Source organism: Neoarius graeffei, chromosome 4 (assembly GCF_027579695.1).
Source record: "Neoarius graeffei isolate fNeoGra1 chromosome 4, fNeoGra1.pri, whole genome shotgun sequence".
Taxonomy (NCBI): Eukaryota; Metazoa; Chordata; class Actinopteri; order Siluriformes; family Ariidae; genus Neoarius; species Neoarius graeffei.
In genome coordinates, this window is record NC_083572.1 from 20,100,941 (window position 1) to 20,124,418 (window position 23,478).

The following is a 23,478-nucleotide window of genomic DNA, read 5'->3' on the forward strand; positions in this document are numbered from 1 at the left end:
CGCCCGTAGTCAGCTTGCCTGCGACCCTGTACAGCAGGATAAAGCGGCTAGAGACGATGAGACATTCTTTACACCAGATCATTAAAAAAAAAAAAAGGTGTAGGGTCTCACGTAGCCCTTTGCGCAATATAGCTGTTCAGAATGACTTGTGCTCTTGCTGAAATAGCTCAGTAGGGAGGGTGTTAGACTGAAGATCTAAAGGTCCCTGGTTCAATCCCGGGTTTCGGGATTGTGGTGCGTGTTCATTTAAGCCTTTAACCAAGGGTGTATTTGATTTTGGGCAGCACGGTGGTGTAGTGGTTAGCACGGTCGCCTCACAGCAAGAAGGTTCCAGGTTTGAGCCCAGCGGCCGGCGAGGGCTTTTCTGTATGGAGTTTGCATGTTCTCCCCATGTCTGTGTGGGTTTCCTCCGGGTGCTCCGGTTTCCCCCACAATCCAAAGACATGCAGTTAGGTTGATGTGGGGCGGCCTTGGGCTGAAGTGCCCTTGAGCAAGGTACCTAACCCCTGACTGCTCCAGTGTGGCTGCCCACTGCTCTGGGTGTGTGTGTGTGTGTGTTCACTGCTCCAGATGGGTTAAATGCAGAGGATGAATTTCACTGTGCTTGAAGTGTGCATGTGACGAATAAAGATTTCTTCTTCTTTTGATTTTACTGCTCAAGACTTTAGTCAACACTTATTGCCCATAAAAAATGCAGTAGGCATAATGTGGACTTTGGCAATGCTTCGTAGAACCCTGGAAGGCCCTGGATCCCACTTTGGATCCACAGAAACCATCAGAGGACCGACTGGCCTTGGTCTTATCAATAGCTTCCACAACCTTGCTTAGATCTAAGAGCAGGAGTCTTAGCTACCATATGGCATGCTTAACCTTCGGTCTTCTTGTATGGGAGAAGTTGGGCTCAGGTGGTTCATGTGATCCTGCTCCTTGAGGTGTATGATGAGTCATTTCTTCAGGAACCCAGTCAATAATGATGCTTTGTACAGTATCATTTATCATGATCATCTGCATGCTGTGGCACGTTTGTGTTCGATTGTATTAGACTGGTTAGTTGGTCAGATCTTCATATGTCAAAGTCATGAACACTCAGCATGTGTTTATTTACCTCCACCATAAACACAACCCTGCTTCATGTTAGTAAGCCATTTGGTCAAAACACAAAGTTGCATTTAGATTTCCACACTCCTCTAGAGTTTAATTCTACAAAGATCACTTACATGAGGACACGACTGAAATATCATCATCTAATATCCTGACATGTTTACTTGTTTACTAAGTTTAGCCTCGCTGCGCACATCTCCCTCTATTACAACCATCCAAGTAAACACAGCTGCCGTTAAAATGTCCGGTGACGCAGAGGACGTCCCGCAACTGACCTTTAACAAACACATTGCAAGCTAAACATACTCACATTTCAGCAGAGACACATGATCAGTCCATGTTTCAATCCAAAATGGTCCCACTTCGCTCATTTCCTTGAAGACATGTTCGACCATACAGACAGCTCTGCCGCCTGCGCCGCCGCATAACCTCGCCCCGCCCTTCCGCGTGACGTCGCCTGCTTGACCACACCCCCTGCGCACGTGCGCTCTGCGACTACACGCGTGCCTCCTAGAGCCAAATCACTGACAAGGTTTTTAATTTTAAAAACATCAAATCATATTTATTTTTAAATATATACTGTTTCTTTGTAATCATGAATATATCATATTATTTCAAATAATAATTACTTATTTGTGCGTGTTTATATTCATTGTTTACATTTGAGTGTTTTTATTTATTTATTTTAAATTTGATTTAATTTAATGTAAACACATCTGCTCACTGCTACGATTTTAGTGAATTTGATGAGGCACTTTTTGTTTTGTTTTTAAAGACCCATTTAAAACCTCCACCAAGCCACATATTTCAGGGGCGGATCCAGGAAAATGGGAAGGGGGGCGTCAACCCAGGAAGGCCAGGGGTCCGGGGGGCCACCAGAGTCCCCCGGAAACTCTGCAGTTTTTAAATGCCCAGAGATACATTTTGAGCTGTCAGAGATGTTATAAATGTGACGTAAATGTTCTCTGAAAGAAAATTACCAAATAACAAATGTTCTAACTTTCAAAACCATTTAATTAGTCACTGAAAATGGTCTTGTCAGAGCTGCAGGTATATGCGTAGAACATAATTACAACTGATATAGAGTGGTGCTTAAAAGTTTGTGAACCCTTTAGAATTTTCTATATTTCTGCATAAATATGACCTAAAACATCATCAGATTTTCACACACGTCCTAAAAGTAGATGAAGAGAACCCAGTTAAACAAATCAGACAAAAACACTATATTTGGTCATTTATTTATTGAGGAAAATGATCCAATATTACATATCTGTGAGTGGTAAAAGTATGTGAACCTTTGCTTTCAGTATCTGGTGTGACCCCCTTGTGCAGCAATAACTGCAGCTAAACATTTCTGGTAACTGTTGATCAGTCCTGCACACTGGCTTGGAGGAATTTTAGCTCATTCCTCCGTACAGAACAGCTTCAACTCTGGGATGTTGGTGGGTTTCCTCACATGAACTGCTCGCTTCAGGTCCATTCACAACATTTTGATTGGATTAAGGTCAGGACTTTGACTTGGCCATTCCAAAACATTAACTTTATTCTTCTTTAACCATTCTTTGGTAGAACGACTTGTGTGCTTAGGGTCATTGTCTTGCTGCATGACCCACCTTCTCTTGAGATTCAGTTCATGGACAGATGTCCGGACATTTTCCTTTAGAATTTGCTGGTATAATTCAGAATTCATTGTTCCATCAATGATGGCAAGCCGTTCTGGCCCAGATGCAGCAAAACAGGCCCAAACCATTATACTACCACCACCAAGTTTCACAGATGGGATAAGGTTCTTATGCTGGAATGCAGTGTTTTCCTTTCTCTGAACATAAGGCTTCTCATTTAAACCAAAAAGTTCTATTTTGGTCTCATCCGTCCACAAAACATTTTTCCAATAGCCTTCTAGTTTGTCCACGTGATCTTTACCAAACTGCAGACTAGCAGCAATGTTCTTTTTGGAGAGCAGTGGCTTTCTCCTTGCAACCCTGCCATGCACACCATTGCTGTTCAGTGTTCTCCTGATGGTGGACTCATGAACATTAACATTAGCCAATGTGAGAGAGACCTTCAGTTGATTAGAAGGTACCCTGGGATCCTTTCTGACCTCGTCAACTATTACACACCTTGCTCTTGGAGTGATCCTTGTTGGTCGACCAATTCTGGGGACGGTAACAATGGTCTTGAATTTCCTCCATTTGTACACAATCTGTCTGACTGTGGATTGGTGGAGTCCAAACTCTTCAGAGATGGTTTTGTAACCTTTTCCAGCCTGATGAGCATCAGCAATGCTTTTTCTGAGGTCCTCATAAATGTCCTTTGTTCATTCCATGATACACTTCCACAAATGTGTTGTGAAGACCAGACTCTGCTAGAGCCCTGTTCTTTAAATAAAACAGGGTGCCCATTCACACCTGATTGTCATCCCATTGATTGAAAACATTTGACTCTAATTTCACCTTCAAATTAACTGCTAATCCTAGAGGTTCACATACTTTTGCCACTTACAGATATGTAATATTGGATCATTTTCTTCAATAAATAAATGACCAAGTATAATATTTTTGTCTCATTTGTTTAACTGGGTTCTCTTTATCTACTTTTAGGACTTGTGTGAAAATCTGATGTTTTTGGTCATATGCAGAAATATAGAAAATTCTAAAGGGTTCACAACCTTTCAAGCACCACTGTATAGTTGTATTTATGAAAGTTGCATTGTCATGTAGTGCATTACCACATGACACGCTACAGTGTAGTACACTGACCACAAAATACCTTCTATCAATAAATTATTACTGTTTTAGCAACTGCAATATGGGCTCACTGGGGAATTTTAAGCAGACTGTCACAGGACAGACAAGTCTGAAATGTTATCTGTCCATCCAAATTTCAGCCTGTCCGAATGAAGGGACAAAGGCCCAGAACAATGCGGGCGGGGGTCCGGGGCCTGCCTTAGGGCCCTCAAAGCTGAAGGGCTTTAGATGCCTGGGGATGGCTTCTCAGCTATTTCCAGGCACATTTTTGTGATCTTCGAAGCCAAATTACACTTGACATTCATTGCTAATTACACTACAAATTGAATATAATTTACAAGAAAATGTCAGCAGTTTCAAGAAAAACATGCTTCAAGTTCTACCCAAGAAATCAGTAGCACACACAGGTCAGCTCCATGTCTCGAAAGAAGTGTGTGTGTGTGTGGGGGGGGTCAAGGATGTTCCAGTTGGTTACAACTTACTGGGACTCATATATAGGTACTATAATAACACTCATAAAACATTATGTCAGCAATGACTATATTTTATACTATGTTTATAATGTCTATAAAAATTTAGTAATTAACAGTACAACTCTTCTTACATAATAGAGTTAAAATTTTGAGTATGAGATTCCAAGTAACTTTGTAGCAAAATGACTTTTAAAATGACTCAAAACTAGACATATCATTTGGCATTCAGACTAAAATCTGCTGGACTAGAACTTAGAAAATAGAAGAAAACACCACGAAAGAGAAACCAATTGACACCGAAAGAGAGAAAGTGATTATCATGCTTTTACCATGGGAACTTTCTTTTATGAATGCGTAAGTACTGTAGGTGCTCAGTGCGCCGACTCCGGTGTGACTGGGGAAGGTGGCAAGTTTTATGTTTCATCTAATTTAAGTACAACCCCAATTCCAAAAAAGTTGGGACACTGTGTAAAGCATGAATAAAAATAGAATGAGATAATCTACAAATCATGGAAACTCTATATTTCTTTGAAAATAGTACAAAGACAGCATATCAAATGTTGAAACTGAGAAATGTTATTGTTTTTTGAAAAAATATATGCTCATTTTGAATTTGATATCAGCAACAAGTTTCAAAAAAGTTGGGACGGGGCAACAAAAGACTGAAAAAGTTGCATAATGGTAAAAATAATAATAATAATAATAATAATAATAATTTGGTTAATTGGCAACAGCTCAGTAAGATGATTGGGTATAAAAAGAGCATCCCAGAGAGGCGGAGTCTCAGAAGTAAAGATGGGGAGGGGTTCACTGCTCTGTGAAAGACTGCATGGGCAAACAGCACAACAATTTAAGAATAACGCTCCTCAATGTTAAACCACAAAGAATTTGTGGATCACATAATCTATGGTCCATAATATCATTAAAAGATTCAGAGAATCTGGAGAACTCTCTGTATGCAAGAGACAAGACTGAAAACTGACACTGGATGCCTGTGATCTTCAGGCCCTCAGAAGACACTGCATTAAAAGCAGACACGTGTCTGTAGTGGAAATCACTGTATGGGCTCAGGAACACTTCAGAAAACCATCGTCTGTGAAAACACTTCATTATTGCATCCACAAATGCAAATTAAAACCAGATATAAACAATACCCAGAAATGCCGCCCCCTTCTCTGGGCCCCAGCTCTTTTATGATGGACTGAGGTGAAGTGGAAAACTGTCCCGAGGTCTGATGAATCAAAAGTAGAAATTCTTTTTAGAAATCACGGATACCACATCCTCCAGGCTAAAGAGGAGAGGGACCATCCGGCTTGTTATCAGTGCACAGTTCAAAAGCAGAATCTGTGATGGTATGAGGGGACATTAGTGCACATGACATGAGTAGCTTGTACATCTGGGAAGGCATCATTAATACTGAATGATATAAACACGTTTCAGAGCAATATGCTGCCATCCAGACTAAATCTTTTTCAGGGAAGGCCTTCCTTCTTTCAGCAAGATAACGACAAACTGCTTTCTGCACATATTACAACTGCATGGCTCCGTAGTAAAAGAGTCCGGGTGCTAAACTGGCCTGCTGCAGTCCAGACCTGTCTCCCAGTTAAAACATTTGGCACATTATGAAGTGCAAATTACAACAAAGGAGACCCCAAACTGTTGAGCAGCTGAAATTGTATATCAGCAAAGAATGGGACAACATTTCTCTTTCAGATCTACAGCAATTGGTCTCCTCAGTTCCCAAACGTTTACAGAGTGTTATTAAAAGTAGAGGTGATGCAACACAGTGGTAAACGTGCCCCTGTCCCAACTTTTCTGAAATGTGTTGCTGACATCAAATTCAAAATGAGCATATATTTTTCAAAAAACAATAAAATTTCTCAGTTTCAACACTTGATATGTTGTCTTTGTACTATTTTCAATGAACTATAGGGTTTTCCTGATTTGCAAATTATCGCATTCTGTTTTTATTTACAGTTTACACAGCGTCCCAACATTTTTGGAATTGGGGTTGTAATTTAAAAAATATATTATTTGGCAGTGGCGGCACGGTGGTGTAGTGGTTAGCGCTGTCGCCTCACAGCAAGAAGGTCCTGGGTTCGAGCCCCGGGGCCGGCGAGGGCCTTTCTGTGTGGAGTTTGCATGTTCTCCCCATGTCCGCGTGGGTTTCCTCCGGGTGCTCCGGTTTCCCCCACAGTCCAAAGACATGCAGGTTAGGTTAACTGGTGACTCTAAATTGACCGTAGGTGTGAATGGTTGTCTGTGTCTATGTGTCAGCCCTGTGATGACCTGGCGACTTGTCCAGGGTGTACCCTGCCTTTTGCCCGTAGTCAGCTGGGATAGGCTCCAGCTTGCCTGCGACCCTGTAGAACAGGATAAAGCGGCTAGAGATAATGAGATTATTTGGCAGTGGGCACATAGGAAAGTATAAAGTTTCTGTCAATATGTTTATCATGCTTGTATGATCAAAACTCATGAAGATATTTACCTAAATACATGACCTACTCATTCTAAACCTGCCAAGCTTCGCCGACGAAGCTCTCAACCCCAAAGGGTTAAAATACGATGGAAAAAACACTTTGTCAGGGTCCAAAACCTGCAGTAATCTATTTTCTTTTAACATTAGTGATAAACCTACCCAGCTGATAACAGCGTCGTGTGGTGTCATGCCAGACTGCACTCCGCACTGCTACTCGCTGATGTGAGGTGACTTGTCATCGAGAGCATCTGCAATTGGCCAATCACAGGCTGTGTTACAACATACTGTATTTGCTCAGTGTAACATTTGGAAGAAAACTAGAAGTAGATTAGACCCATATCTTTACCATTTTTCATGGACCATCTGGTTTGATACATTTGAAATACAAACGGACAAATGTGAACATTACCGATCAATGTCCACCGGTCCGGCCTTATTTCCCACACTGTTATTATGTTGCTGCACGGAGTTCCCGCGCCCTGTTAAAATCCAACAGGATTCACCCAGCTCACTTTTCACTGCATTTGTGTCACAAGCAAAAAAACCTATAGGACCTACTATTATATATAAAATTATACCATAAACTCTTCAGCTGAATCCCATATAATGATTTATTTTGTTTATTTTTTAAAAACCTTATTAATTAAATAAAAACGGCGGGCATATCTCGGCATCTGCAATACTAAAACTTTTTTTGGGGGATGGGGGGGCACTCACCGGGTGCGCACCCCCTTAAATCCATGCCAGTATCCAGATTTGCATCAAAATCTAATAATTTGTTCCTTGGCCCATGGCCCACCTTTCCTCCAAATTTAATTAAAATCTGTTCACTACTTTTTGAGTTATGTTAGGAACAGCAAAATAAATAAATAAATAAATAAATAAATAAATAAAAATTCCTGGATCCACATACATATCCAGATTTGCATCAAAATCTAATAATTTGTTCCTTGGCCCATGGCCCAAGGAACTTATTGAGGCGACATTAGTGACTCTCCTGAACCCAGTACATCGCTTCAGCTCACACCACAGCTTATGGTTATAGAAATTGGATGAGCAGATTTGCTTGACTTCACACCAGTGTGTAAAGACTGAGCTGCATTTGTATGAGTCAGTTCCCAACAAATGTGGCACATTGGTGCAGTGTTAGTACTGTCCTCTCAGAACAAGCAGGTCCTGGGTTTGAACCTGCTGCTCAACCAGAGCCTTTTTATGTGGAGTTTGCATATTCTCCTTGTGCCTGCCTGGGTGCTCCGGTTTCCCCCACAGTGTAAAGACATGCAGCTTAGGCTAATTGGTGGCTCGAAATTGACTGTAGGCGTGAGTGTGAATAGTTGTTTGTGTCTATGTGTCAGCCCTGCGATGACCTGGAGACTTGTCCAGGGTGTACCCCGCCTCTCACCCATAGTCAGTTGGAATAGGCTCCAGCTTGCCTGCGACCCTGTACAGGATAAGTGGCTACAAATAATGGATGGATATTATATGTATGAAGTATGAATATCGAACTTCATGAACTGAATAATGCTACCTCCATTTGAGTTAGGACTCTGCTGCCATCATGTGATCACTGGTTGTAAGCATTTCGTTTTCAAAATTCAACATATAATTTTATAAGAATTTGTGTTGGTCAAAGCAGTTTAATTCAGTGTCTACATAAGAACAAATAGCACAAGTTAGTAAATCTGCTTTTCCTCCCTAATATATAGATTATGTTACATGGACAGGTTGGGTAGTGGTGGCTCAATGGCATTGGGCTACTGATTGTAAAGTCATACAAAGAGTTCCAATCCAAGCATCACCAAAATGCCATTGTTATGGTGGTGATCAAGGCTTTCAATTGCCCAGTTGTATCCTATCTCAAGTCAGTTGCTGTGGATAAAAGCGTTGATCAAATGAGTAAAATATAGAGTAAATGGACAATGAGAAGAATATGAAACCCATTTAACAGTTATTCCATGAAATTGAGTTGTACATGAGCTGATAGCCGACAAGGCATGTAGCATATTTTTATTTTAGTAAATAAATATAATAGTATATAGAGTGTATATTAGTAGTGTATATATAGCATATTGTATATTTATTTTATACAGATTATTTAATTCAGTTTCTAGCATCACAGTTCTCATTTTGTTTTTTTCCCCTTGTCTTCAATGTCCTGTGTTTCTATCTTTTGCACCATAGAGTGGCAATTTTAATTTCGTTGTATACATTTAAGGCAGTTCATTCCAGTGTTGTCATCGAGTCACTAAACCTCGAGTCCCCGGTGTTCAAGTCCGAGTCAAGTCCAAGTCATAAAAAAATTTTTAGAGTTGAGTCCACTATTGATCCAAGTCAAGTTCAAGAACAAGATTCCAACCGCACCATTTGACAGTGACTGTTTTGGCACCATTAACATTAGTTTGTTCCTGAACATGACGTATGAACAGTTGAATGTGCATTCTCTTTGTCAGGGAGTGCAAAGTATTCTGTCAGAGATGGTTGGGAGACGGATGAAAGTGCAGAAGATCTCATCTCATTATCTCTAGCTGCTTTATCCTGTTCTACAGGGTCGCAGGCAAGCTGCGCCTATCCCAGCTGACTATGGGCGAAAGGCGGGGTACACCCTGGACAAGTCGCCAGGTCATCACAGGGCTGACACATAGACACAGACAACCATTCACACTCACATTCACACCTACAGTCAATTTAGAGTCACCGGTTAACCTAACCTGCATGTCTTTGGACTGTGGGGGAAACCGGAGCACCCGGAGGAAACCCACGCGGAAACGGGGAGAACATGCAAACTCCACACAGAAAGGCCCTCGTGGGCCACAGGGCTCGAACCCAGACCTTCTTGCTGTGAGGCAACAGCGCTAACCACTACACCACTGTGCTGCCAGTGCAGAAGATGTGTTTATTAATACAAGTGAAGACAGGTGCAAAATTCAAAACAGCAGGCAAAATCATAAAGCAGTGAAACAGGCAGCAGGTCAAGCAAGGCACAAACAGGCTATTGTAGACTCTGCAGAATCAAAGACGATAAACAGGAAATCAGGAAACCAAACAAGGAAATAAGGCTCAGTAATGTGTCAGTAATGCAACTCAATACTTTGCAAAGTAAGTGTATTTTCACAGTTTTTATATAGGTGCACTGATTGCGCCTTAATCCTGTGCAGGTGTGAGTTGTTTACGGCATACGTGTGAGAGTCTGCTTGGCATGCGCACTGTCCAGAGCACACCCCAGATTCTATCTGATGCATGCACCAAGGCATGCAGGTGTAACACTCTTGCACAAAATTAGTACAAAAATGAATGTAGATATAAACATTTTATGCCAAATTATTTAATTTTATTAGCTTTGTCATGGGGCGGCACGGTGGTGTAGTGGTTAGCGCTGTCGCCTCACAGCAAGAAGGTCTGGGTTCGAGCCCCGTGGCCGACGAGGGCCTTTCTGTGCGGAGTTTGCATGTTCTCCCTGTGTCCGCGTGGGTTTCCTCCGGGTGCTCCGGTTTCCCCCACAGTCCAAAGACATGCAGGTTAGGCTAATTGGTGACTCTAAGTTGACCGTGAGTGTGAATGGCTGTCTGTGTCTATGTGTCAGCCCTGTGATGACCTGGTGACTTGTCCAGGGTGTACACAGCAAATTCCCCAGTGTTGAATTAACACCCAGAGTGCACCAATATAAACACTCTGGGTGTTAATTCAACACTGGGGAATTTGCTGTGCACCCCGGCTTTCGCCCGTAGTCAGCTGGGATAGGCTCCAGCTTGCCTGTGACCCTGCAGAACAGGATAAAGCGGCTAGAGATAATGAGATGAGATGAGCTTTGTCATAGCAAGATATATATGTACATTCATTATGGCTGGGAAACCACTATAGCTTGCACAGATTACAGTGGCCCCATTGTACTTAATCTGCATGTCTTTTGAACTGTGGGGGAAACCAGAGCACCCGGAGGAAACCCACACAGATACGGGGAGAACATACAAACTCCACACAGAAAGGCCCCTGTCCTTGAACCCAGAACCTTCTTGCTGTGAGGCGACAATGCTAACCACTACACCACCATGCTGCCCATGTTATAGCATGATGGCATGTTACAAAAAATAAAGAAAAACATCCGAGTCCTCGTCTCCAATTTACAAGTCCAAATGCAGTTAATGCACGAGTCCCAGTCCAAGTCTGAGCCATCAGTGCTCAAGTCCAAGTCGAGTCACGAGTCCTTAAAATTAGGTTATGAGTCAGACTCAAGTATTACAAGCCTGATTCATTCATTAATTCAGTCCATATTTTGTTACTTTTTATTTTTTATTTTTTTGGGTTTTGTTTTTGAGAAGAGTTTTTATTTTGTCATCGGTTGGTTCAGCAACACACTGCACCATTTTTATTTTCTCTACTCACAGTATAGAGGCTTGCCTGCAACCCTGTAGGACAGGGTTGGTTCAGCAACACACTGCACCATTTTTATTTTCTCTACTCACAGTATAGAGGCTTTGCACCATAATGTGACCCCATAGCAATGGTAACTACGCCACTATGACAGGGGGTACACTTGTAATGCTTCATTCAGCCAAGTTAGTTGTTATTGATCAGTATAGGAAGGTTTTGCTGCATTTTTGGATGTGCAAATCATTTTTAACAAAACAAAGAAGTCAGATTTTTTAATTTACCAAAAGTAATTGATCATTGGGGGAAAAAATGAGAGAAATTTCTAAACATAGAAGGGGAAAATGAAAAAAAAAACATTCAGTGGGACTTGGTGTCAAACAGAGAGGTAAAAAACCCGATGCGTCCTTATGTGTGTGTTGTGCATGTGCTTGGGACCCAGTCATTATGGGAAACACTTGATGCTGATTTGAGTGCAATCAGCACACGCAGATAAAGATGCTGTTTTCACAGAGTCTTTGCAAGTATTCTTTCAGGTATGCAGCAGTAGACAGATCTAAGTGTATGAAGAGTGTTTATTAGCAGGCATGATATAAAAACAAAACCAAAAGCAGAGTCATAAACATGGCTACAAACAAACGTGACAGTGATAATAATAATACTTCACAAAGCCTCTGTGTCCTTATATGTGCATGCTGATTCCGCTCAGATCCACATCAGGTGTTTCCCATAATGACTGGCTCCCAAGCATGCACACAATGTGCTCCAAAGGATCCCTGAATGTAAATGCACTTTTTAGGTCTTGGTGAAGGTTAGGCTCTGCCAAGCTGCTGTTTTACTCATGTTCACTTCACTGGATAATGATGAGCACCGCGCTGCAGTTGTGAAATTTCATTCATTCATTATCTGTAGCCGCTTATCCTGTCCTACAGGGTTGCAGGCAAGCTGGAGCCTATTCCAGCTAACTATGGACGAGAGGCAGGGTACACCCTGGACAAGTCGCCAGGTCATCGCAGGGCTGACACAGAAACACAGACAACCATTCACACTCACATTCACACCTACAGTGGTACTTGAAAGTTTGTGAACCCTTCAGAATTTTCTATATTTCTGCATAAATATGACCTAAAATATCATCAGATTTTCACACAAGTCCTAAAAGTAGATAAAGAGAACCCAGTTAAACAAATGAGACAAAAATATTATACTTGTCATTTATTTATTGAGAAAAATGATCCAATATTACATATCTGTGAGTGGCAAAAGTATGTGAACCTCTAGGATTAGCAGTTAATTTGAAGGTGAAATTCGAGTCAGATGTTTTCAATCAATGGGATGACAGTCAGGTGTGAGTGGGCACCCTGTTTTATTTAAAGAACAGGGATCTATCAAAGTCTGATCTTCACAACACATGTTTGTGGAAGTATATCATGGCATGAACAAAGGAGATTTCTGAGGACCTCAGAAAAAGCGTTGTTGATGCTCATCAGGCTGGAAAAGGTTACAAAACCATCTCTAAAGAGTTTGGACTCCACCAATCCATAGGTCAGACAGATTTTGTACAAATGGAGGAAATTCAAGACCGCTGTTACCCTCCCCAGGAGTGGTCAGTCAACAAAGATCACTCCAAGAGCAAAGCATGTAATAGTCGGCGAAGTCACAAAGGACCCCAGGGTAACTTCTAAGCAAGTGAAGGCCTCTCTCACATTGGCTAATGTTAATGTTCATGAGTCCACCATCAGGAGAACACTGAACAACAATGGTGTGCATGGCAGAGTTGCAAGGAGAAAGCCACTGCTCTCCAAAAAGAACATTGCTGATCGTCTGCAGTTTGCTAAAGATCACGTGGACAAGCCAAAAGGCTATTGGAAAAATGTTTTGTGGACGGATGAGACCAAAATAGAACTTTTTGGTTGAAATGAGAAGCGTTATGTTTAGAGAAAGGAAAACACTGCATTCCAGCATAAGAACCTTATCCCATCTGTGAAACATGGTGGTGGTAGTATCATGGTTTGGGCCTCTGATGAAGACGGAAGTTACACCGTCGAAACATGTCAGGTAAAGGTAAAAAAGCTTTTACATGTCTGAAACAAAAGAAAAAACTAATTATTTTGATTTAAGAAGAAGACATAATGAACGTAATATATTTATTAAACGAAAGTTATGGAAAAGAGTGCATAAAAGAGTTTCGCCGCCTAGAACAACTGACGAAGAAACGGGCACGCCAAAGAAATCATTTAAACTTCAACCTGCGATGCCGAGATGAAGGAATTACGCCGGCAAGTTTAAATATCAAGACTCCCATTCCAACCAAAAACGCAAAGAAGGCCGTGGACAGAGCGAAGAAGACACTAATCAAAGAAAGGATACGATGCACAACGAACAAAATAAAAAACATCAGCGCGGAGTTAGAACAACAATTGAAACAGTGGAAACAACTTTTCCCCCTCACCAAAGAAATGGACACACTGATACAAGAACACCTGCACGAAATACACGAAAAGGAATTCACAAAAACGAAGACTCGGCACATCGGAAAACTGGAAAGATTAATCACCAAGAAAAGACAACAGGAGCAGAACAACATCACGACAAATAAGAAATGGATACACAATATATCAACTCATAAACTGACTGAAGCAGAGCGCAGCATCCTGACGCGAGGACTTAATTATGCCGTTACACCGCACAAGATCCCACACGAGGATTTCATCCTAGCAACGGAGCTGGCATGCGAAAGAATACAGGATCAGGGACACAAAGCAGAATTACGCAATAAAATAGCAGGAATACTGAAATCCGCAAAACTACCACCAAGCAACATATCAAAGCAGGAAGAAAGAGCAATAAGAAGTTTGGCCAAGAATAAAAACATCATGATATTACCCGCAGACAAAGGCAGAACAATAGTCATAATGGATACAGCACAATATGAAAACCAAATGAACAGTATGTTGGCAGACACCACCACATATGAGATCCTCAAGAAAGACCCCACAGAGGACAAGAAGAAAAAACTAAAAGCTTTACTGAAGCCTTTATTGGAAGCCAGCAAAATTGATAAACAGACATACAACAATTTAATACCCACAGCCAGCATAACCCCCCGGATCTATGGCACACCAAAAATACATAAACCAGGAGCACCGTTACGTCCGATTGTGGACAGCATCGGATCAATCACTTACAATCTGTCTAAAGCGCTTGCGGAGATAATCAAACCACTACTGGGCCAAACAGAACAACACTGCAAAAATTCAAAACAACTAGCAGAACAACTCAGTCAAATAAAAGTGGAAAAGGATGAAATATTAATATCACACGACGTTGTCTCCCTATTCACAAAAACACTGGTGGAAGCTACACTGAGAATCGTACGACAGCGCCTCAAGACAGACAAGACTCTCAAGAAACGCACACAGTTATCAGTAGAAGACATCAGTCAACTGCTCAATTTCATTGCCACATCCACATATTTCCAGTACCGCATAACAATATACAGGCAGAAGGAGGGGTTTGCGATGGGGGACCCACTCTCCGCTATAATGTGCGGCTTCTTCATGGAACACCTTGAAAGAGAGGCTATTACATCTGCCCCGGAAGAATGCAGGCCCACATTATGGAGGAGGTATGTATGACATCCTGGAGAAAGTGAAAGTCGGACGCACCCAACAATTGACAGATCACCTCAACTCTATAGACGACACCGGCAACATAAAATTCACGCACGAAGAGGAAACAGAAAAATCAATAGCATTTTTGGACATAAAAATTCATCATACAGACGACGGAGACATCAAAATAACAATCTACAGAAAACCGACACACACTGATCAATATCTGCTCTGGACGTCCGAACACCCCATCGCACACAAACTGTCAGTTGTCAGAACTCTCTACGAACGTGCATCAATCATAACCGACCCCACAGAACGCGCAACAGAAGAACAACACATACGGCAAGCTCTGATCACATGTCAATATCCACCATGGGCCATACACAAAGGCGCACAACAAGTGAAAACAAAAGAAAAGACGCAGGAAAAAGGAAGAAAACAGACAACCCAAAAACAGGAAAGTAAAGCAGTAGTGACTCTACCGTATGTCAGAGGAGTTACAGAACAAATCCAAAGAGCCATGAAAAAACACAACATACAAACACCCGTGAAGCCACACACCAAACTACGACAGCTACTAGTTCACCCTAAGGACAAAATCGACCAACACAGTAAATGTAATGTCATATATGAAATACCATGCCTGTCATGCAATAAAACCTACATTGGGGAGACAGGAAGGAGTTTTAGCATACGAAAAAAGGAACATAAAAAGGAATGTGAAAAAGAAACAGAACAGAGACAAACAAGAGCAATAAAAGAAAAAGCTATGCAAGAGAACCTGAAATCAGCAATAACGGACCACTGCAGAAGGGAAAATCATATAATGGACTGGGACAATGCTCAGATCATACAGCAAGAGAACAACAGATACCACCGTTGGATCAAGGAGTCAATAGAAATCAGAAAGCGTAGCCCAAGAACAATAAACAGGGATGAGAGGGCGTACATGCTCTCCCACACCTGGAGCGCCATCCTGAGGGGGCAACACTGACAGCGGGAGGCGTGACCGACCTGTCAATATTGACAGGGAGGTCACGCCTCCACAACATCAGCTGATTATAAAGGCACGTCACACACCAACATCCGGGTGACCCTCTGATGAAGACGGAAGTTACACCGTCGAAACATGTCAGGTAAAGCTAAAAAAACTTTTACTTGTCTGAAACAAAAGAAAAAACTAATTATTATGGTTTGGGCCTGTTTTGCTGCATCTGGGCCAGGACAGCTTGCCATCATTGGTGGAACAATGCATTCTGAATTATACCAGTGAATTCTAAAGGAAAATGTCTGGACATCTGTCCATGAACTGAATCTCAAGAGAGGGTGGGTCATGCAGCAAGACAAGGACCCTAAGCACACAAGTCGTTCTACCAAAGAATGGTTAAAGAAGAATAAAGTTAATGTTTTGGAATGGCCAAGTCAAAGTCCTGACCTTAATCCAAACGAAATGTTGTGGAAGGACCTGAAGCAAGCAGTTCATGTGAGGAAACCCACCAACATCCCAGAGTTGAAGCTGTTCTGTATGGAGGAATGAGCTAAAATTCCTCCAAGCCGGTGTGCAGGACTGATCAACAGTTACCGGAAACGTTTAGTTGCAGTTATTGCTGCACAAGGGGGTCACACCAGATACTGAAAGCAAAGGTTCACATACTTTTGCCACTCACAGATATGTAATACTGGATCATTTTCCTCAATAAATAAATGGCCAAGTATAATATTTTTGTCTCATTTGTTTAACTGGGTTCTCTTTATCTACTTTTAGGACTTGTGTGAAAATCTGATGATGCTTTAGGTCATATTTATGCAGAAATATAGAAAATTCTAAAGGATTCACAAACTTTCAAGCACCACTGTATGGTCAATTTAGAGCCACCAGTTAACCTAACCTGCATGCCTTTGGGGGAAACCGGAGCACCCGGAGGAAATCCATGCGAACACAGGGAGAGCATACAAACTCCACACAGAAAGGCCCTTGTCGGCCGCTGGGCTCAAACCCAGGACCTTCTTGCTGTGAGGCAACAGTGCTAACCACTACACCACTGTGCCACCCCCAGTTCTGAAATTATTGTTATTTTTTTTTATTCTTACCTTCGTGGAAATGAAGTGAGCATACTATAGGGTTTGTGACCTCTCACTTTGACACCAAGTCCTGCTGAATGTATTTTTTTTTTCATTTTTCCCTTCTATGTTTAGAAATTTCTCCAGTTTTCTCCCGATCATGAATTACTTTTGGTAAATAAAAAAAAAAATCTGATGTCCTTGTTTCGTTCAAAACGATTTGCACATCCAAAAATGCAGCAAAACCTTTCCATACTGATCAGTAACAACTAACTCGTCTGAATGAAGCACTACAAGCGTGCCTCCTGTCATGGTGGTGAAGTTACCGTTGCTATGGGGGTCACGTGACAGTGCAAAGCCTCTCTATGAGATGATATCCTAGTAGTAGAGTAGCCAATCAGAGCACGCGATTGCTCATATCCAGTGAATGTGGATAGAATAAGTGGTGATATTTACTCAACCTAGGCTTCATCCTATATTTTTATGTTCTTGATGCATTAGACATAATTTCAGTGACATGAAATGGCATATGGCCAAGGAAAATAAGAGTAATTTCCCTGCAATATATTCATCATACAGCACTATGTTGATGTATTCTGCATTCATAAAACCCACCATGTTTAAGGGCAACTAATACAACATCTTTTCTCTACTGTGCAGCACTTTTGCAATATGTGCTAAAGAAATTAGGTACTATTATTTATTATACATATGTATTGCTTTTCTCAATTTGCACATTCATTCACTGCACATTGGTTAAAAATTTGAAGGAATTACGTCCTGTGTGTATGACTGTGAGAACAACTGAAATTCATTCATTCATTCACCTTCAGTAACCTCTTGTATCTTGGTCAGGCTTGAGGTGAATGAGGAACAATGTGAACAAGGCAGGATTATTCACCACAGATCGGACCCCAGTCCATCACACATTCCCCCACTCATTCCCGCCCAGGTAATTCAGTGTAGCCACACCACCTACCTTTCTTGACAGTGGGATGGAGCTGGAGAACCTGCAGGAAACCCATGCACACAGATAATACCTTGAGCTCATGATCGAGCCACACACTCTGGAGCTGTGAGAACACATTTTTTTTTGAAAATTACCCATGCAATATCTAAAAGGTTTTCACATGCATCTGAAGATTGCCATCTGCCTGCCTGAGTCAGGTCTGCTCATCATAGGCCTCATCATGGCCAGCATCATGCCACATCCTTTGAATGTGGGAACTGTGTTGCGCACCCTGCAGAATGACATAGGGATAAGTCTGTATACCATCTGTTAGATTCAGGTGTCTGGGGAGTAGGATTTTTATGGGAAATCTGTTTGCAAATGTCAGTTTTCAACATATACAGCCCTATAGTAATGTTAATATTATAATATTTATAATATAATACAACCCCGATTCCAAAAAAGTTGTGACAAAGTACAAATTGTAAATAAAAACAGAATGCAATGATGTGGAAGTTTCAAAATTCCATATTTTATTCAGAATAGAACATAGATGACATATCTGTAGTGGCCAAAGTAGAATTCATATAGATGTGAATTACAATTTATGTTAAAAAGTATAAATAATTTCATTTGAATTTGTAATTTCATACAAGTAGTTTATTTCATGATTAAAATGATGAATAATATGTGGCAAGGAAGAATTAGAGAACGTTAGAATTAGAATTAGAAGAATTAGAATTAGAATTCATATGCAAAGAATTAGAATTCCATAGGAACGGTCTCGCACTTCTCATTGTAGATCTTGAGGAGCCGTGGAAGCGAACAGTTTTTCTTAACTGGCTCTCTGCATCTTAGAACCTTTGTAACTGTTAAAACGAGGATTAAAGTTCAACTTTCAAGACGTTTCAAGTGGATTTATTACAAGGCACATGGACATTGAGAGTGGAAACAGCTACTTTGGGTCAGAGACTTTGTCAGTGTAAGCTATAGCACTTTTCTCAAGGTCTCACTAAGAACAACCCTCTACATTAGTAAGAAAAACTTGCTTTACATTGGATCACAAAACGCGGGAGAGGTTTGCTGAAACTGGAAAGAAGATTCATCGAGGGATTTACAGAGGGACTTCTGAACTAGCACGATCATGCGCTACACTCGTGGCTGGTGATTGACAAGTGGGCGTGGCTGCAACGTGACTGTCGCAAGTGGAATCGGAAAAAAAATGGACTGACGTTCAAAGCAATCATGATGGATGAAAAAGTGAACAATGAAGTAAATCCTGAAGATAGCTCTTCAGTTACATCCAGAAAGAGTAAAAAAGCCAAGTCTGTTTCCTGCCTCTGTAGTATCATCAGCTCGCGCTGAGCGCTTAAAAGTTGAATTGGAGAAAGCTACTTTGTTAACCAAGACAACTACATTGAAACAAAAAAGGGCTTTGGAGGCGCATGAGCTACGGCTCAAGGAGCAGGAGCTACAGCTCAAGGAGCAGGAGCTACAGCTCAAAGCTGAAAAGGAAGAGTTGGAGTTACAAGCAGAGCTCACTGTATCAGATGCAAAATTAGCTGTGTTAAGAAAATATGAAGGCTCAGATGTGTCAAGCGGCTCTAAAGGCAGTAGAGTGGATCCACTGACGGCTACTCAGAGACAACAGCATAGCCATAGTGGTGGAATAGCTGCCAATGCAACGCCTGTTGCACGACAAATGCCTGTCACTCCAAAGGGCAATTCTGCAAACACAGATAACCTGGTTTCTGTCATGCAACGCCAAAACGAGATAACTGAGAGTCTAATAAAGCAACAAAAGCTATCTACATTGCCATCGCCGAATATTCCAGTTTTTAAAGGAGATCCAATGGAATACCGTCTCTTCATGAGCGCTTTCGAGCATCGCATAGAAAGCAAGACTGAAAACAGCAAAGATCGGCTTTACTATTTGGAACAGCACACAAGTGGTCAGCCTAATGACTTAGTGCGCAGCTGTTTTCATATGGACCCTGAACAGGGCTACCCTGAAGCCAAGAAATTATTAAAGGAGCGCTTTGGTGACAAATATAAGATCTCAATGGCATACCTGGACAAGGCTTTAAATTGGCCTACTATCAAGTCGGACGATGCTAAGGCACTTGAAGCATACGCTCTGTTTCTGACCAATTGTAACAACGCAATGTCGGATCTAGAGTACTTGGATGAGATGGAGAATGCCGCGAACATGCGCACAGTCATCTCCAAGCTCCCATACAGGCTGAGGGAGAAATTCAGGAGTATCGCCATTGACATTCAGAAGAAAGATCGGCGAAAAAAGTTCCAAGACGTGGTGTCATTTGTAACCAAACAGGCTGAAATGGCAGCACACCCTGTGTTTGGTGAAATCTCAGGTCAAACAAAGCGCCAACCTGAAAAATCAGCTGGCAAGAAAACCATCATAACGCTAGCTACTGAAGCTAAAGAGCAGAAAGTAGTGAAAGATGTTGCTGGTGCTGAGAACAAGAAAGCTAAAGAGAAGAAACCAAACATGAACATGGCTTTCGTGAAACCGTGCATCTTCTGTCAGGGAGATCATACCATGGAACAGTGCAAGAAACTTCAAAAAAAGCTACACAAAGAAAAATTGGAATTCCTTAAGAGTAAAGGACTCTGCTTCAGCTGTTTTATAGGAGGACACATGAGCAGTACCTGTGAAGAAAAGAAGAGCTGTGAGATGTGTTCAGCTAAACACCCTACACTGTTACACATAAAGCAGAAACCTAAAGACATACCAAAAGAAGACAGTTCAAGGGAGGAACCAAAAGAGGAGTCTTTACAGGAAGAACAAACTGTGGTCAGTAGATTCATGGATGCAGGGGAAACTTGCTCTCAGGTGAGGGCCGGGGGTGCAGGAACCGTCCTCGCCATCGTTCCGGTGAGAGTGAAGGCAAAGAAAGGCAACAAGGTGCTGACTTGTTATGCGTTCCTGGATCCAGGGAGCAACGCCTCCTTTTGCACTAACAAGCTAGCCAACAACCTTAACCTGCAAGGAAAAAATGTGAACATCCTACTTACCACTATGGGAGACCAAAAGACCATCTCGTGCAAGGTGTTGCCAGACCTAGAAGTCAGCAGTCTGGAGGGGGATGACTTTGTCGAGCTCACTGGTGTGTTTACGCAAAAGGCCATACCTGCTAGTCAGGAGAATATCCCAACCCAAGAGGACGTGGATAGGTGGCCACACTTACGAGGTGTACGAATTCCATTGATCAAGGCAGATATCGATCTTCTGATTGGGACTGATGTCACAAAAGCTTTAGAGCCAGAAGAGGTAATCCGCAGCGTGAAAGATGGGCCATATGCAGTACGTACAGTCTTGGGATGGACAGTGAATGGGCCGCTGCGCGAGAACATCAAAAGCTGGTCAAAGGACGGATACCCACAGATCCAAATGAATTGGATATCGGTGGCTCGACTTGAAGAATTGTGGACCCAGCAATTCAAGTATGATTTTCCCGAGAATGCTCAAGGAGAGCAGCTTGAGATGTCGAAGGAAGATCAACTGTTTATGGACAGAGCCACCACATCCACAAAACTGGTCGATGGTCACTACTCTATCAGGTTGCCGTTGAAGAACAAAGATGTGAAAATGCCTAACAATAGAGCAATGATGGAGCAACGAGCGCTCAACATGAAAAAGAAGCTTCAGAGAAACCAGACGTTCTGAGAGGAATACGTCAGCTTCATGAACCAGGTCGTAAACAAGGGATACGCTGTCAAAGTCCCAGATAAAGAGCTTAACAGGAGTGATGGAAAGGTGTGGTTTATTCCACATCATGCCGTCTACCACCCCAAGAAGCATAAACTTCGAGTGGTATTCGACTGCGGCGCTTCATATCAGGGAACCACACTCAATGAGCAACTACTGCAAGGGCCTGACATGACAAGCAGTCTGGTTGGTGTCTTAACACGATTTCGTCAGGAGCCAATCGCAGTCATGGCAGATGTGGAGTCCATGTTCCACCAGGTCAAGGTCCCACCTGAAGATGCTGACCTCCTCAGGTTTTTATGGTGGCCTGACGGGGACATCTCAAAGGAGCTGCAGGAGTACAGAATGGAGGTACACTTGTTCGGAGCCACCTCCTCACCCAGCTGCGCGAACTTTGCGCTGAGAAGGTGTGCCGAGGACAACAGGAGTACTTTTGATGCAGCCGCTGTGGAGACAGTGTTGAACAATTTTTACGTCGACGATTGTCTAAAATTGGTTAACTCAGAACAGGAAGCGATCAAGCTACTCCATGACTTGACAGCCATCTGTCAAACAGGAGGCTTTAGACTGACAAAATGGACGACCAACAGTCGAAACGTGTTGTTAACCATTCCGCTTGAGGACCGAGCAACAGAAGTCAAAGATCTTGATCTCGACCAGGACTCACTCACCATCAAGAGAGCCTTGGGAGTACAATGGTGCATCCGGTCAGATCAGTTCAAGTTTCAGGTGAACATCGAGCAGAAGCCTCTCACCAGGAGAGGAATCCTGTCTACAATGAGCTCTGTCTATGATCCGCTAGGAATGTTGTCACCAGTCATACTACCCGCTAGAAACATCCTGCAAGAATTGTGTAGACTAAGAACAGCCTGGGATGACACTGTACCAGAACACCTCGCACAACAATGGACCAAGTGGACCGAAGAACCCCAACAGCTCACTGACTTTGGAGTAACTCGATGCTATAAGCCACCTGAATTTGGCAAAACGTTGATGAATCAGCCCCCAGAGGATCATGGCTGATGGGAAGAATCGTGAAGACTGTGGAGGACGAACATGGAGTCGTCCGCAAGGTTCGAGTCAAGATGAAGACGAACGAACTTGAGCGGCCGATCACCAAACTCTGCCTGCTTCAAGAAGCAGAATGAAAAGGACTGTCAAGTACATTCAATGTTGTAATTGTTTCTAGGATAGAAAGCAATTAGGGGCCGGGTATGTAGCGGCCAAAGTAGAATTCATATAGATGTGAATTACAATTTATGTTAAAAAGTATAAATAATTTCATTTGAATTTGTAATTTCATACAAGTAGTTTATTTCATGATTAAAATGATGAATAATATGTGGCAAGGTGAGAAGAATTAGAGAACGTTAGAATTAGAAGAATTAGAATTAGAATTCATATGCGAAGAATTAGAGTTCCATAGGAACGGTCTCGCGCTTCTCTTGTAGATCTTGAGGAGCCGTGGAAGCGAACAGTTTTTCTTAACTGGCTTTCTGCATCTTAGAACCTTTGTAACTGTTAAAACGAGGATTAAAGTTCAACTTTCAAGACGTTTCAAGTGGATTTATTACAAGGCACATGGACATTGAGAGTGGAAACAGCTACTTTGGGTCAGAGACTTCGTCAGTGTAAGCTATAGCACTTTTCTCAAGGTCTCACTAAGAACAAGCCTCTACAATATCAAATGTTTAAACTGAGAAATTGTATCATTTAAAGGGAAAAATTAGGTGATTTTAAATTTCATGACAACAACACATCTCAAAAAAAGTTGGGACAGGGCCATGTTTACCACTGTGAGACATCCCCTTTTCTCTTTACAACAGTCTGTAAACGTCTGGGGACTGAGGAGACAAGTTGCTCAAGTTTAGGGATAGGAATGTTAACCCATTCTTGTCTAATGTAGGATTCTAGTTGCTCAACTGTCTTAGGTCTTTTTTTTGTTGTATCTTC

The 23,478-nt window shown here is 42.0% G+C and overlaps 1 protein-coding gene and 1 non-coding gene across 7 annotated transcripts in view; one reads left to right on the plus strand and one right to left on the minus strand.

Moving 5' to 3' along the window:
- inpp4ab (inositol polyphosphate-4-phosphatase type I Ab) overlaps positions 1 to 1,532 on the minus strand; it is a 221,968-nt gene extending 220,436 nt beyond the window's left edge. For all 6 annotated transcript variants that reach the window (XR_009654506.1, XR_009654505.1, XM_060918996.1 and 3 more), the window contains exon 1: positions 1,412 to 1,532. The gene's annotated coding sequence lies outside the window, so the exon portion shown is untranslated. The remainder of the gene's footprint in view (positions 1 to 1,411) is intronic.
- On the plus strand, positions 157 to 229 carry trnaf-gaa (transfer RNA phenylalanine (anticodon GAA)). The gene has a single exon. It is a non-coding gene; the product is annotated as a tRNA-Phe (tRNA).
- Positions 1,533 to 23,478: the final 21,946 nt, after the last annotated feature.